At 37.9% G+C, this 11,493-nt stretch overlaps 1 long non-coding RNA gene across 1 annotated transcript in view; it reads left to right on the top strand.

Annotated features, from left to right (window-relative positions):
• The first annotated feature begins 206 nt into the window (after window positions 1-206).
• The window catches only part of LOC137014643 (uncharacterized), a 49,475-nt gene continuing 38,188 nt past the window's right edge, over window positions 207-11,493 (top strand). Inside the window, exon 1 of the long non-coding RNA XR_010893880.1 lies at window positions 207-489. This is a non-coding gene — a long non-coding RNA (uncharacterized lncRNA). The remainder of the gene's footprint in view (window positions 490-11,493) is intronic.

The following is an 11,493-nucleotide window of genomic DNA, read 5'->3' as shown; positions in this document are numbered from 1 at the left end:
ACATCACGTGACTTTGGCGCTCCGAACCACTGATTCGACACAAAAGATTAACAAAGGTCTTATGGCAGAATTATGAGAGAATTTTCATTTTTGGGTGAACTAACCTTTTAAGCTTTCTGACACAGGTATTACCATCCCTTGGTGTGAATGCTAATATTGTTATAATTATAATTATTTTATTCTTGGTGTGATCGGATCTTTACTCCAGTCTGTGTCTGTACCGATCTGTCTGCTCATCTCCATCTCTCCTTTTCTACAGCTCACATGTTTTCAGCGGGACGGTGTCCCAGTGGGCCCCTGAGGCAGGTCAGTGGGTCGGCCGTCTCAGCTGATCCATAGACCAGTGGTTATTAATGGGATCCTCAGACCAAACGTCCCCCACAGGTGCAGACACCGGGCTGCAAAAACAAATAATACATATGTTCCCTGCGGTTCCTCAAGGGCAGTTTGGAGAAAGTAGAACCAGACATGAAGAGTGTGAAAAGACAGGTATTTATATGCATTCTGTGATATTTAGACCAGAAGAACTGAAAGCTATGGAAATGAACTCATAAATGTTCATTAACTGTACCTGTTATTTTAGTATCACTGAGATACTATTATTGTTTTTATTAATATTTTCAGTTAGATTTTGTTTTAATATTTTCACAGTTTCATTTTAATTTTCATTAAAATTTTTGTAATTTTTTTTTTTATAATATAAGTTTATTCATTTTTTATTTCAGTTTTAGTTATTTTAGTACATCAGGTTAAACTAAATGAAAATGAGAAATGTTGCCTTGTTTATCTGGTTGAATTAAGTTTTAAGTAAGTTTTTTGTACATACATAAAAAAATGTTTGTTACAAGTTTATGAGTTTCAAACCTATTTTATTTACTTGAAAGTTAATGCATGAAATTAAGTTTGATATTTAGTGTAATGATTTGGTCAGATCTCTAACCCAAAGTATAAGCAACAGTAATAGTGATGCTAAACTTAGCAAATGCTGCTATAACACATGAGAGCACCCTGTATTTGGAAATGCTCTCTAATGACCTCTCACAGGAGATCTCAGACAATAAGCAGCATCCCATGAGTCGCGCTCCTCAGGGATGACACCACAAGGAAATTGGGCAACCCCTTTCACGAACGAGCCTAAAATAGTCATGTGTACAGTCCGGATCATTCCACCTCGCCTGCTGAGTTTACTCTCAAAACACGCACCTCTCCAAGCAGATTTCTTCTCGTCTACACAAAGAAGACTGACTGTGTTTAAAAGGCAGTTCTTGCTGACATTATTCATGTGATCTCATTCATGTCGTTGTCTAACAGGATCTTTCACCATTCAGAATTGATCTGAACTTGAATTATTTTAAAATGCAGGATGCAGAATGTAATTCAAATTGAAGGAATAAGAAATGGAATGAAATTGATATATTTTATATATATATATATATATATATATATATATATATATATATATATATATATATATATATATATATACTATATTGCCAAAAGTTTTGGGATGCCTGCCTGTACATGCACATGAACTTTAATGACATCCCATTCTTAATCCGTAGGGTTTAATATGGAGTCTGCCCACCCTTTGCAGCTATAACAGCTTCAACTCTTCTGGGAAGGCTTTCCACAAGGTTTAGGAGTGTGTTTATGGGAATTTCTGACCATTCTTCTAGAAGCGCATTTGTGAGGTCAGGCAGTGATGTTGGCGAGAAGGCCCGGCTCACAGTCTCCGCTCTAATTCATCCCAAAGGTGTTCTGTCGGGTTGAAGTCAGGAATCTGTGCAGGCCAATCAAGTTCCTCCACACCAAACTCACTCATCCATGTCTTTATGGACCTTGCTTTGTGCACTGGTGCGCAGTCATGTTGGAACAGGAAAGGGCCATCCCCAAACTGTTCCCACAAAGTTGGGAGCACGAAATTGTCCAAAATGTCTTGGTATACTGAAGCATTAAGAGTTCCTTTCAATGGAACTAAGGGGCCAAGCCCAACCCCTGAAAATGAAGTTTGGAGGTCTGTAGCTATTGACACTGCAAAAAGTCGGCAACTTCTGCGCACTGAGAGCCTCAGCATGCGCTGACCCCGCTCTGTGATTTTAAGTGGCCTATCACTTCAAGGCTGAGTTGCTGTTGTTCCCAATTGCTTTCACTTTGTTATGATACCACTATAGGTTATGATACACGGGGCAACTTTTTGAGCAACGTTGCTTGGGCACTTTCCCATTGAGAATGAGCAACAAATTTATATCTGGATACGTTAGATCGGTTGAGAAAAATATATTTTTACGCTAGTAAGTTGTCATGCGTCAACCCAAAACAGGGAATTTACCTCATATATTGCTTATAATAATATCAACAACTGTCCAAAATAATGCATGTAAGCTGCAATTAAGCCACTGAATGTTTTCAGTTAAATACTAAAAAGACGGGGTTAATTTAACGTCTGTAGTAGCTTAGGCTGTAGGGCATATGGCACATGAATGTAGCTTTTATTGCGATTGACACGGGTTCGAATCCGCCTTTTGCTGAACTCGCTCTTCTCCCTTTTTCTGCCACAAATCAGATCAGAAAGGCATTTATTTTTAATAAAAATGAAGAAAATATTTGAAAAGTTGAAATAAAGTGCCTATAAGTGTTTATAATAAGGTATTTATTGGGTTGGCAATAGATTTGCTCCTCTCTGATTAGTTGCTGCCAACTGTCTGTTGCCCTAATTAGTTGCCCTGTGTCTCATCAGGTTGCCCGTTGATGGCAACATTGCCCAGCAATATTGTTCAAAAAGTTGCCACATGTATCATCACCTTAACAGTTGACCGTGGAATATTTAGTAGTGAGGAAATTTCACGAATGGACTTATTGCACAGGTGGCAACCTATCACGGTACCACTCTTGAATTCACTGAGCGACCCATTCTTTCACAAATGTTTGTAGAAGCAGTCTGCATATCTAGGGCTACATTCACACTGCAGGCTGAAACGACCCAATTCAGATTTTTTTGCCCCTATGCGACCTGTATCTGATCTTTTCATGACAGTCTGAACGACACAGATCCGATCTTTTCAAATGTAACCCAGGCCACTTGGGTATGTGGTCCTGAATCCGATACGTATCCGATCTTTTGAAATGCGACCTCCGTCTGAACGGCCAGACCACATGTATCCGACCCGTACGTCATTGATACGCTACAAATAGTAGGCGGGAACGAGAAGATAAACAACAACCATGGCGGACGATGCTGCTGAGACCAGTCAATGGAAGGGAAGCGAGGTCACAGATTTAATTAATATTTGGGGTGACAGCTCTATTCAGGCCAAACTCGAGGGCTCTTATCGGAACCGGGCGGTTTACGAAAACATTTCCAGCAAAATGGCCGAGTGTGGTTACAGACGATCCTGGCTCCAATGCCAGCGAAAAATAAAAAGCCTCCAAGCCAAATAGAAGGAGGTTAAAGCCTGGAACAAACGAAGTGGCCGTCTACTTCAGCAAACAACAAGTGACGTCGTTGACCGTTGCGTACTCTTCTGCGCATGCGGGTCACTTTTGGGTCATTTCACGTTCACACAGGAGATCACAAAAGGTCGCATTTAATTGAAAATGTGAACGGCCTTGCAAAAAAATCGAATTTTTTCAAAAAATCGGAATTGAGCATTAAGCCCTGCAGTGTGAACGTAGCCTAGGTGCTTGATTTTATACACCTGTGGCCATGGAAGTGATTGGAACACCTGAATTCAATGATTTGGAGGGGTGTCCCAATACTTTTGGCAATATATTATATACACACATACATTTTAATAATCTATTTAATTTAATAGTAAGAAACATTACATGATATCAATAATCAACATTTGAATATATATTTACAGTACAGTCCAAAAGTTTGGAACCACTAAGATTTTTAATGTTTTTAAAAGAAGTTTCGTCTGCTCACCAAGGCTACATTTATTTAATTAAAAATATTATAAAACATATTGTGAAATATTATTACAATTTAAAATAACTGTGTACTATTTAAATATATTTGACAAAGAAATTTATTCCTGTGATCAAAGCTGAATTTTCAGCATCGTTACTCCAGTCTTCAGTGTCACATGATCCTTCAGAAATCATTCTAATATGCTGATTTGCTGCTCAATAAACATTTATGATTATTTTCAATGTTGAAAATAGTTGTGTACTTTTTTTTTTCAGGATTCCTTGATGAATAGAAAGTTCAAAAGAACAGCATTTATCTGAAATACAAAGCTTCTGTAGCATTATACACTACCGTTCAAAAGTTTGGGGTCAGTAAGAATTTTAATTTTAATTTTTTTGAAAAGAAATTAATACTTTTATTCAGCAAGGATGCATTAAATCAATCAAAAGTGGCATTAAAGACATTTATAATGTTACAAAAGATTAGATTTCAGATAAACACTGTTCTTTTGAACTTTCTATTCATCAAATAATCCTAAAAAAATATTGTACACAAATATTTTGTACAATTGTACACATTAAATGTTTCTTGAGCAGCAGATCAGCATATTAGAATGATTTCTGAAGGATCATGTGACACTGAAGACTGGAGTAATGATGCTGAAAATTCAGCTTTGCATCACAGGAATAAATTACTTTGTGAAATATATTCAAATAGAAAACAGTCATTTTAAATTGTAATAATATTTCACAATATTACTGTTTTTTACTGTATTTTTAATTAAATAAATGTAGCCTTGGTAAGCAGACGAAACTTCTTTTAAAAACATTAAAAATCTTAGTGGTTCCAAACTTTTGGACTGTATATATAAAATTTATACCACTGGTTCTCGAATCTGATTGGCTGAGATCCGGTTTTCTATTGATAACAGCACTCCTACCTTTTCACCATTTGTATCACTCCGCTTGAAGAGACTGTCATGGCTGGCGAGCAAATCCACCGTATTTTTACAAATACTACACTTGTAGTACCACGAACTGAGTTTTTTAGGCGAGAATGTAGTTGTTTAGACCTGAAATATGTGACTCATATTTAATCATAGTGCCTATTTTACAGTTTGTTTAGACATTTCAGGAGATGCAAGCTCCAGGCGGTCAGCGGCCGTGCAGTGCTCGTGTACCCGCCGAGAACAGCTTAATCCGGAACAGTGCTTCATCATATAATTACAATTTTATATTAAATTTCATTAAAACTTTAAATAACATTTTAAAAATACATAACTAAAATAAAAAATATTTAAAAAACAGTGGATATTTCATCACAATGTCATACAAAAACATTCTACATATCAAGAAATAAGTCATAAACCTGTGTTGAACTGCAGTGAAGTAAATTATTCTTCCTGTCATTCCACTTTCAAATCCTGTATACAGCATGTGTGGCCAGTTTAATTCAAATTCACAAATTCTGTTTGTTCTCTAAGGTAGTGTGTGTTTTAGATTAGCACAAACAGCTACAGAAATTCATTAACAATGGAAATATGGCACAAAGCAAACTAATGTGGGCTATATTTCATTCCAAGTCAAGAGTGTTGCTTAAAATTAGTCAAACAGCTGTGACAACAATGTCCCCCCCCTCCTTTTTTTTTCTTTTCTTTGAGAGAAATTCCACTTGCAGGCCTAATGTGATGTTAAGATTACTGGAAAATAAAACCACCATGCACTTGAGTTATCATGAATACCTGAACAACTCACAGCAGACGGCTGATCTTCACACAGGTTTGTTTTGCAATTAAAAAAGTGAGGACATTCCATAGACGTAATGGTTTTTATACTGTAAAAACTGTACATTCTATCCCCCTACACTACCCATCACAGAAAACATTCTGCATTTTTACATTTTTAATAAAACTTTGTTTAGCATGTTTTTAAAGCTATTTTTTGTGTTGTAATACCCCCATATGTCATTATTACCCATGTCATTATACAAATTTGTCCTCATAAATCACATAAACGCGTACAAACACACACACACACACACACACACACACACACACACACACACACACACACACACACACACACACACACACATTTTAATTGAAAAAAAAAAGCCTTAGATCGCAAATTTAAAGTTTGACACACTTTAACTGCCATTCCATTGTCTAAACCCCCACTTACACTAGTTAAGTGGCGTTTTAAAATGAAAACGATCCTCGTCTACACTGGTGTTTCCACATTTTAGAAACGATCTCCGTCTACACTACACGGCTGAAAACGCATGTCACATGACCGTTCATGCACACTGGGCATGCGCGTACCTGTTTAAACAGTTGCCTCCTGCATGTAGGTAGTATTGAAATATTCAAAGTTTAACTGCACAATAGCTGCTAAAAATGACAACAAAGCCAGCAAAGATTGCAGTTCAGTCTCCATGTTATTGTTTACACGGTCGTCAAGGATACGCAGAGCGAATGTAGGCAGCCACGCCATCGCTTTCAAAAGTCTCTGTTTTGGTCCGTTCATACTGAAATGCAACCTCAGCATTTTTAAACTAAAGACACCGGCGTAGTGTAAACAACAGGTGTAGGTCGGTAACTGGGGCCGAAATTTCACACATAATTGTTAAAGGAACACTCCACTTTTTTTGAAAATAGGCTACTTTTCCAACTCCCCTAGAGTTAAACAGTTGAGTTTTACCGTTTTCGAATCCATTCAGCCGATCTCCGGTTCTGGCGGTACCACTTTTAGCATAGCTTAGCATAGTTCATTGAATCTGATTAGACCGTTAGCATCGCGCTTAAAAATGACCAAAGAGTTTTGATATTTTTCCTATTTAAAACTTGACTCTTCTGTAGTTACATCGTGTACTAAGACCAATGGAAAATAAAAAGCCCCTGTGAGCCCCTGCTTGCACAGGGTGCGTGCCTTGCAACCATGGAGACGTTTGTGAGAGACGCTGCGCAATATCATTGCGCCTGCTGCAGCCATGATACGGCAGCAAAGTTCCTTGATTATTACGCCTGAATGAGAGTATAGTTCCTAGCCATATCAGCCTAGCAAATCGCAACTTTTCATTTTCCGTCGGTCTTAGTACACAAGGTAACTACGGATAAGTTTTGCTACGGTTACGCCTGTCGTTTACACTACGCGTCATTTTTGAACCTCGAAAATGGAGACTTTCGAAAATGCTGCAGAGCCCGTTTTAAGGCTGATTTAAGGTGCATTCCCGCGGCCTCGTAATTCCTGTAGTTACAAGATTCTAGCTTGTAAAAAGCATTCACGTCCTTGTAGAGCTCGTAATTACAGCTTGTAAGCTGGGAGTTTTCTGAAAGCTCCCAGATGTACCACGTGGCCGCTGTACCACCTGACCGCTGCAGATTGATTTATTAGGTGTTGATAGTGGTGCCATGGAAATGCATAATTCCCAGTCCAAGGACCAAAAGGACGTGAACAGCTACAAATATAACATTACGTGTTGTCATTTCAAGATTCTGGTAAATATGAGGTGATGTGAATGCAGCTTTATACTTCTGCGTCGAGTGTACGCCGTAGTTACGGCTTAGGCTGTGCGTAGCATCAAAGACTATAGAGTAACACAAGACGTGTCACTCGTATTGTTTTGAATGGGAGAAAGTGTAACGCGCAATATGGCGGAATAAGTCCCACCTTCTAAAGCCAAGAGCCAATCGCCGACTGGTAAAGTCACGCGTCACTTCAGCGGCCGTTAGAATCACCGGTTTCTATAGAAACAGTCAGACGCTCGCCTCCGAAGAGACGCGCATTTAGGTCTGCGCGTGCGCATTAGCTTGATCCAGCCTGAAAAAAATAGTTTTTTTTGTCATGATTCGAGCGTTTAGAAACTAAATTTATGAGTCAGTTGTTGTTAGATTTCATTGGTGATTTCAAATATCAAATTTAATCGTAAGGTTGACGAACAGTTTTGGAGAATTTAATGTTTCCCCATTCAAAGAGATAGGAGCTGCATGATGCCCAGGATGCCCGAGAGGCGTTTCAAAGATGGCCGCCGAGTGAAATGACTTGTCTTAAAGTGACTTTGGTAGCATAGGACGTAGCCTGACGTGCACCTCTTCAAAAATGTAACAACGTGTCAATTCTATGCGGACCGCAAGCGCTCTGATTGGTCTGCTAGAACCCCTCCCTCGGGTCAAAATACTGGCGCGGAGCACTCGGAGAAGAGCGAGCACTTTCAACTTCACTATGAATGAAAAAAATAGGCTAAGTACTCTGTTTCAGGACACATGAAGTCAAACTGCAACAAAAAACATTACCTATTTGCCGCTTCTGTTTGTAAGATTCTCTGACAACGTACATGACGAGCTGCTTCTTCTTTGGCTTTTGTCTTGATACTCAACATGACCGCGGACACCGCCTCCTAGTGGTCTGCATGTACGTCGACGCGGACAACGACGCAGAAGTATAAATGAAAACAGACGCATACGGCGCAGAGGCTCCGACGTAGGTCCGAAGTATAAACAAAGTCCCTTTAAGACAAGTCCTTTCACTCGGCGGCCATCTTTGAAACGCCTCTCGGGCATCCTGGGCATCATGCAGCTCCTATCTCTTTGAATGGGGAAACATCAGATTCTCCAAAACTGTTCATCAGCCTTACGATTTAATTTGATATTTGAAATCACCAATGAAATCTAACAACAACCGACTCATAAATTTAGTTTCTAAACGCTCGAATCATGACAAAAAAACTATATTTTTTTCAGGCTAGATCAAGCTCATGCGCAGACCTAAATGAGCGTCTCTTTGGAGGCGCGCGTCTGACTGTTTCTATAGAAACCGGTGATTCTAACGGCCGCTGAAGTGACGCAATGACTTTACCAGTCGGCGATTGGCTCTTATTTAGAAGGCGGGACTTATTCCGCCATATTGCGCGTTACACTTTCTCCCATTCAAAACAATAAGAGTGACACGTCTTGTGTTATTCTATAGTCTTTGGTATAAATCAGCCTTTAGTTTGAAAACGCTGAGGTTGCATTTCAGAACGGACCAAAATGGAGACTTTTGAAATGGTGGCTGCCCACGTTCGCACTTCGTATCCTTGATGACCGTGTAAACAATAACAGGGAGACTGAACTGCAATCTTTGCTGGCTTTGTTGTCATTTTGTGCAGTTAAACTTTGCATTTTTTTTTTAATACTGCAGCTACCTACATGCATAAGGCAACGCAGGAATGGTCATGTGACATGCGTTTACAGTTGTGTAGTGTAGACAGAGATCGTTTCTGAAAAGCTGTGGAAATGGCAGTGTAGACGAGTATTGTTTTCATTTTAAAACAAAAATGCACTAGTGTAAACGGTGGCTGAGAAACACATTTTTACTCAATGAATATTACAACACTTCGTTATAAGCAGCTTCATGAGCTGTAAGATAGACAGAAATGCGACCGCTGCCCTCTCAATACCAGCGCCATTCCTGTGGTACGACTACAACTAAACCAAGCCTCTGATTTCACAAAAATGTGTCCTGCTAATAGGAAACAGACTAAATGTGATGCTCATGCTAACACTAAACAACAGACATAAACAATAATTAACTGAGAAGATTTTTACAGACTACTTTTATAAAGAGTAGGTCTATAATATTTTTGTCTGACTGGAGACAAAGCATTCGCAACAAGATACAGACTTGTTAACTATTGTTAAATTTCTAATTTTGAATGATTTCACATGAAAAGGTTAATGCTGAAACTGGAGAAATCATATTTTCCCACCTCAGACCGAAAATAACTGGCCATTTATTGGAGGAGCTTCAAAGTAAAAAAAATATGGGTTTTTCAATTAGCCTACTTAAAAAGTGCTTTACAGTTCATCTTGCTTCATGCAAGAATGTGGGTTTCTGTGTGCAACCCTCCGAGTTCACACAGAGTTCGCGTCAAGGTTTCCCATCATGCCTCAGTGAGTCACCATGAAATAAAAATGGACAATACTTTTTCTTCTGGAATATTGCAGTATTTGTGTCCTCATAATCAAAAAACATCCCATTTCTCTTCTCTGATGACGAACTGTGAGATGCATAAGTGTAGAAAAACCTTTCTAAAAAGTACCTGCTAAACATTTTTCTCAAGAGTGTTTGATTAAATCCCATTCAAAAGCCAAAACAAACACCCTCCTTTTTCCAGCAGCTTAATATATGATGTTCATTAGACAAGTCGTTTGGACTTCCTCTGGCCTTAATACCTAGAATGGGAACACATGAATGCTAATAGAACAAGACTAAATAATGCATGTATATGTTTTAGTCTCTCCTGATATCAGCAATATCATTTGAGTGTCATATTCCAGTGAAATCCATTAGGCTATTATTATTATATTTACGTTAATTCTACTTTATATTCTTCCATTTTGCTCGAACATACTGTTCTCTTATAGTTCACTGTCTGGAGTCGAAGCAAAAACTGCCACATGTCCTTTTTTGGTCACACAGACTGTAATTTGGCCATCCGCAATAATTCCCAGAATGACCGTGACCGCAACACATAAAGGAGCAACAGCGACACCTAACGGACAGAATGTCTCACATCTAGATCTACACAAACAGCGTCAAACATCCATTATTAATACTGCAGGACATATATTAATGAAATAAGATTCAGAAAATGTAAGAGAAAGGATGTGAATATATTTCAGTGACTAAATGTTTATAATCGTCGAGCATTTAGCGAACACTTGGATATAATTACTCTGTCCACATGAAAAGAGAAAAGCGACAGATTTAGTCTGTTTCGGTGGAGAATCACATTAAAAATACACAAGGTCACATTTATAGACGCATTTTAAACTTACCACAGCTGGTCTTCTATGGAGTTTCTTTTGTGTCTTTTTTATTCAAACAAACATATTGTGTTTGAGAGTAAAACTAATCATTTTGTAATTAAAAAATATATATATTGCAAAAAAAGTCTTCTTAAGGTTCAAAAATAAAAAGTTGATAACAGAATTATTTGCAGTGCGTGTAAATCTTTAAAAACCTTTATTTTTTTTTGCACTTCGAGAACTTTTCATCCCAAACCCACACATTTTGCTTTCTTTTCTGCTGAAAAAGAAAAAGAAACTCCATAGTCTTCACAGCAGTCTAGACGAAAATGCAAAGGTTTTTAGTCTAGGATATGCTAAATCTAAAGAAAGGTCCGTGGATGGTTGCCAGGGGTTTTCTTTTTTCCCTTTTTTTGTCATGTTTAAAGATCCAGTTACACTTGAAAAACATTGGTAAAATTAATTCATATAAAAGCCTAATATGTATTATTTGCATTTATTTTTCAAGCTAATTTATTAATGCTATCAATGCTGTTTTATTAGCATTACTATATTATATATATATAGAATAGAAGTTTCGTCTGCTCACCAAGGCTGCATTTATTTAAGTAAAAATACAGTAAAAACAGTAATATTGAGAAATATTACAATTTAAAATAACTGTTTTCTTTTTGAATATGTTTTAAAATGTAATTTATTCCTGTAAAGCTGAATTTTCAGCATCATTACTCCAGTCTTCAGTGTCACATGATCCTTCAGAAATCATTCTAATATGCTGATTTGCTGCTCAATA

Source organism: Chanodichthys erythropterus, chromosome 24, assembly GCF_024489055.1.
Source record: "Chanodichthys erythropterus isolate Z2021 chromosome 24, ASM2448905v1, whole genome shotgun sequence".
Lineage (NCBI taxonomy): Eukaryota > Metazoa > Chordata > Actinopteri > Cypriniformes > Xenocyprididae > Chanodichthys > Chanodichthys erythropterus.
Note: the sequence above shows the minus strand (reverse complement) of the source record. Positions and strands in the feature narration are given on the sequence as shown.